At 31.9% G+C, this 5807-nt stretch overlaps 1 pseudogene; it reads right to left on the bottom strand.

Annotated features, from left to right (window-relative positions):
- Positions 1 to 1467: 1467 nt before the first annotated feature.
- LOC101959326 (pseudouridylate synthase TRUB1-like) lies at positions 1468 to 2419 on the bottom strand (annotated as a pseudogene).
- Positions 2420 to 5807: the final 3388 nt, after the last annotated feature.

Below are 5807 nucleotides of genomic sequence, written 5' to 3'. Positions count from 1 at the left end.
TTTCTAGCAATTAGAGAAATGCAAATCAAAACTGCTCTAAGATTTCATCTTACTCCAGTCAGTATGGCAGTTATTAAGAATACAAACAACAATAATTGTTGGTGAGGATGTGGGGGAATGGCACACTCATAAATTGCTGGTGGGACTGCAAATTGGTGCAGACAATCTGCTAAGAAGTATGGAGATTCCTTGGAAAATATGGAATAGAGCCATCATTTGACCCAGCTATCCCACTCCTAGGTTTATACCCAAAGAGCTTAAAAACAGCATACTATAGGGACACAGCCACGTCAATGTTTATAGCAGCACAATTCCCAATAGTTAAACTGTGGAGCCAACCTAGATGCCCCTCAGTTGATGAATGGATAATGAAATGCAGTATATATACACAATACAATACTATTCAGCAAGAAAAGAGCATAAAATCATGGCATTTGCAGGTAAATGGATGGATTTGGAGAATATAATGGTAAGTGAAGTTAACCAATCCCTCCCCCCCCAAAAAAACCCACAAATGCTAAGGTTTTCTCTGCTATAAGGATGCTAATCCACAATGGGTTTGGTGGGGAAGAGCATGGGTGGATTAGATAAACTCTAGATAGAACAAAGGGGAGAAAGGGGAAGGTCAGGTTCATGGGGGTTGGAAAGATGGTGGAATGAGATGGACACCATTATCCTAAGTACATGTATGAAAATACAAATGTTGTGACTCTATTTTGTATACAAGCAGAGAAATGAAAATTTGTGTCCTATATGTGTAATATAAGTTGTAATGCATTCTACTGTCATACATAACAAATTAGAACAAAAAAAGCAAGAAAAGAGCATGTAGTTACACAAAATTTGGATGAGCTGACTTCAGCTCTAACAGAAGAGAAATTAATTCAATATTAGTCTTTTATTTATATACTATTATTGGTAGCAGCAATAATTGGTTTATTTACAAATATTTATTATAAAACCATTCATTTCTAAGATCTAAACAAACACATAAAATACTAAGTGAGTACAGTCTTTTTAATGCAGTATTTTTGATAACAATAAACTCTCCAAAGTCAATAAAGCATTCAATAATGGTCATTCAAGAAGAATTGAAGAATTTTGAAACAATGGAGCTAAGTGGAAATCTAAATAAAATCAAAATAACATTTATTTACGCTACTTAGACATTTAGTTCATTCTTTGCTTAGAAGATTATTTCAGCTTTTTCACATGTAAAGACTAAAGAAATCAAATTCGTAGCATAAACATGTCTTAAAAGTACAGAGAAAAAACTGAACAAGTGCAAGTCCACTGTTAATGTATAATAAATAAATTATATGCTATAAAAACTAAATGATTATCATTTTCCTTCATGCAAAATGAGAAAAAAAGGAAAAGTTAGTTGTCTTGCATGTAACTTGTCATTCTGCATCTATACACAGGATTCAATGTCATCCAGAAAATGATGTTATTCTCAAGTAAATTTCAAAATATCTTCCTAACATGTCCTCCCTTTGTGTCATTTATAGTCATATAGTCACAGCTCAAAACCTGCTCATTAAACTCCTCCGATTTTGATTTTTTTAAGTGCCAGATCTGCTGGGAGAAGAGATGAGCTATGCTTGAGAGATTCTGTATTGTCATCAATTTTCCATTTGTCCTCAGGAAGGACATGTTCTTCCAGAGTAAATGGATCATTTTGGTTCTCATCAGCTCTAGTACAATGAGAATGGAAGAGTGTCCTTTGCCAATATCACTATCCAAGTTTTGATTTAAAAAAATTCTAAATCAACATCTAATGTGAAAAATGGTGGCTAGAACTTTAGAACAGAGATACTGTATACAGTTACTGGCCTGACAGATTTTTGCATCTACTACTTCACCCTCTTCATTAAAGTTGAAACTCTGTGTCCATCTTTCTTTAATGCAAAATAGCTTGCAAGATAAGAGGAGGAGAAAGGAAGGAATGAGAGAGAAATTTTTTTGGGGGGGTTAGTATTTGCCTTTTTGTCCTAGTAGTTTTCTGTAGAATACCTTCAATATCTTCTTTTTTAATTTTATCTTGGATCATGACAACATTCCCTTCCAACTCCAAGTACTAAAATGCCTTGAGCTGTGCTATCTAGAATCCCTCCCATGTCCAATTTCGAAAGCCTTCTTTTTCCTCTCTAGTTCACTCTGGAGACGGCATTCTAGCTTCTTAAGGATCAAAAAACAAAACAAAAACAACAACAACAAAAAGTATCTAATAAACTAGGCCAAATGAAGGCAGGAACTCTGCCAGCAGCTTCTCCTATAACCAATTCATCATCTTAGCTGAAGTGAGCCATTTGAGTTTGTGTATGGCCAACACACCACTAAATGACTGCAGCTTAGTAGATAAAGGGGCCTTGACAGTCCTGGCTTCCAATTCAGTCCCAGCTGCAGCTGCAACCATGAAGCCTTTATTGCCTAGGTTGCCACCTTTGTTGCTTCTATTTCTGCAGTTTCAGGGGCCAGGGCTGTGTCCATAGACAGAGATAACACGACTGCTGTCACAGAAGCTGCCATACTTTTACAGCCCAGTGGACTCACACATCTTGATTTCAAAACATACTATACAGCTACTGTAACAAAACAGCGTGGTACTGAAATGAAGATAGAAAGTTAGACTTATAAGATAGAATATAAGCCAGAAATAAAGTGTGACATGTATAATGAACAGCTTTTTGATGATAATGGCAGGAGATTTCAATGGGGAAGTGGCATTTTTTAAATAATTGTGCTTGAAAAATGATATTCATGTAAAAAAGGAGTGAATTTAGAACTTTACCAGATATCATATACAAAAATTTACTCAAAATGAATCAAAGACCAAATTATAAAAAGTAAAATTTTATAAATTTTAAAATAATACTTTATGATAATAATTTTGTTATTAATTTCTTGGTAATAGCACCAAAATCACAGACAAAAGGGAAAAAAATAAACAAACTGGACTTCATGAAATAAAAGTATATAAGGCATTATGAACAGAGTAGAAAGCCAGACTATATAATAAACATTCAAATCATATTTCTCATAAGAAATTAATATCAAGAATATGTGAAGAAATTATAAAACTCAATATTTAAAACAAAAACAGCAAATGAAAAATGGACTAAAGAATTAGGCATTTCTTTAAAGAAAATATGTGAGTGGCTAATAAGTTCACAAAAACATGCTCAAAAACACTGATCAGTATAAAAATGCAAATGAAAATTCAGTAATACTACTAGTCATGCATTACAATGGGACTGATAAAACAATCAAACAAAAACCCCCAACTATATATCAGTAAAAATGTGAAGAATTTGGAGTCCTTGTGCACTATTGTGGGGACTGAAAAATGGTATAGCCATTGTGAAAAAAAGTATGATGTTCCTTCAAAAAACTGAAAATAGAATGACCAAATTTCTGAATATATACTCCCCCTAACTGAATGAAGAGTCTTGAATAAATGTTTGTATACCCATTTTATTAGCAGTATTACTCATAAGAGCTTAAAATATGAGTGACACAATTAAATTGATGAATGGATAAGCAAAAGGCGGTATGTACATGCAATAGAATATTATTTGGCCTTAAAAGGAAGGGAATTTTTATATGTTCAACAATGTGAGTGAATTTCAAGGACATTAATGATAAGTGAAATTAATCAGATAGAAAAAGACAAATATTGTCTACATTTATATGCATGTCTACATGTAAATATATACATGTATGTCATGTTTAGAATAGCAAAAAGACAAATGTAGAATGTGGATAGTCAATGGATGGGGAAAGGGAAAATAATGAGTTATTTTTTAATGGATTTATGATTTACTTTCACAAGCTGAACATAGTTCTGGATATAAATGGTTTTGATACTTAAGCAACATTATGAAAGTATTTAAAACAATGAACTCTATAGTTAATATGGCAAATTTTGTTATTTGTATTTTAGCAATACTACTGGGGAAGACAATACTACTATAAAATCAAGCTGGAATAAAATAAAAGCATTTTGCAGACACATTGGAGTTGAAAGAATTCATTCCCAGTAGACCTATAATATTAAAGGAAGTCTTTCAGGCAAAAAGAAACTAATAACTGGTGTGAATTCAGGGTTACACAAAGGAATGTATAACAACAGAAATGGTTAAATTGGTAAACAAATAATTTTCTTATTATTTAAATATTTTTTAAAGATTGCTAGTTATACAAAACAAAATTATGTAAAATATTTTAAACTTTATAGCATATACAGAAAGAAAATTAACAATATACATTAAAATAATATAATAAAATATATTAATATAATAAAAAGTTAAGGTGGGAAGAAAGGAATACATAATATTGTTAAGGATTTTATACTGTATATGAAGCAGTATTATATTGCTGGAAGACTGACAGTAATAAATCCCTATTTCACATTTTGTTCCCAAGGACAATTTTTAAAATATCACAATAAGGATTTATGGACAATAAGCCCAAAAAGGAGATAAAACAGAATCACAAAACAATATAACATAATGTTTATATTAAGTAAGCTTTGTTAGGGAAAAATACATTTTAAACTGTAAGTAAGAGAATTAATGAAATACTCCCAAATTATCATTATCCCACAGCTTAGCATAGTGACTATTTGCTTGTATTTTAGCCAATATTTCAGTAGAAAGGACACTTGTTTTAGTAAATGTCCAAAACATTTACAGGTCAGGTAGGAAGAAGAGGTCTATGTGACAATATGTATACAAAAAGTCTTTGGGGAGAATAAACTTGTTAAAAATGGGCAATATACAAAGCACGTTGAGTAGCTTCAGGCAACCCTTCCTTGGGCTAACAGAACAGGGATTCCAAGATCAGAGTGCCATCATGTTTGTCTTCTGGTGGGAAGTATCTTTCTGATTTCTTCACTGAGTTATCTTAGATCCTCATCTGTTGTAGATAGGGGTAAGGACATACTTTCTTATACTTATTCTTATAAGGTTTGTAATCCCACTATAAAGGCTGCAACCTCATAACTTAACGATCTCTCAAAGAATTCATTTCTAAATACTATCACCACCATTGAGGATTAGAGTTTTAACCTACAAATTTGTGAGGATGCACATTCAGTACATCACAGTCAGCTTTCTGTTATATTACACACAAGGAGGAAATAAAATGTCAGGGATAGTTGTATTTGTTTTTGAAGGCATGACATGTTTATTTTCTAAGCATCAGTTAAGAATCAAAAAACTTATCAGGGTTTGAGAATTTGGCAGAAACGGTTTTCTTACACTTGTTGTTTTAACATTTATTATAGACTTCATATTTGTAGCAGCTGTATATATGTAATCACTAAGACGAAGATTAAATATGTGTATGTGAATATCTATGTAGAAATTTTTTGTAATACAATTTCACAAGATATGGAGAGATCTGAATAGGTTCTTCATATCTTTACTGAGATGGGCAAGAAGTGAAGAGGAACACATACACACTTATTTGATGATTTAAAATGTTTGTGATGAGATAACTCAGTCATGGTTCAATAACAACTGTAAAAAAGATCCATAAATTTCTTTTAACCTTGAGAAATTGTAGAAATGTCAATGTTCCCAACTCTAAAGATGTGTTCAGTGTTTATTTTATTTCTTCTTTGTAAGTTCAACAGAAGTGAAAAAATAAATCATTAGACACATTTAGTTTAGACAAATTATAGAAATTAAATGGCTTAGTAAAGAGAGGAAAAAGAGATAGTATTTTTCTTCAATTATTATTGTATGTCAAGATTTCCAGTACTTTAGGCACAAAAATGAGTCTTTCGGGTGAGATATTTT

This window comes from Ictidomys tridecemlineatus, chromosome X, assembly GCF_052094955.1.
Source record: "Ictidomys tridecemlineatus isolate mIctTri1 chromosome X, mIctTri1.hap1, whole genome shotgun sequence".
In the NCBI taxonomy this organism is placed as follows: Eukaryota; Metazoa; Chordata; class Mammalia; order Rodentia; family Sciuridae; genus Ictidomys; species Ictidomys tridecemlineatus.
This window is presented reverse-complemented; position numbering and strand designations above follow the sequence as displayed.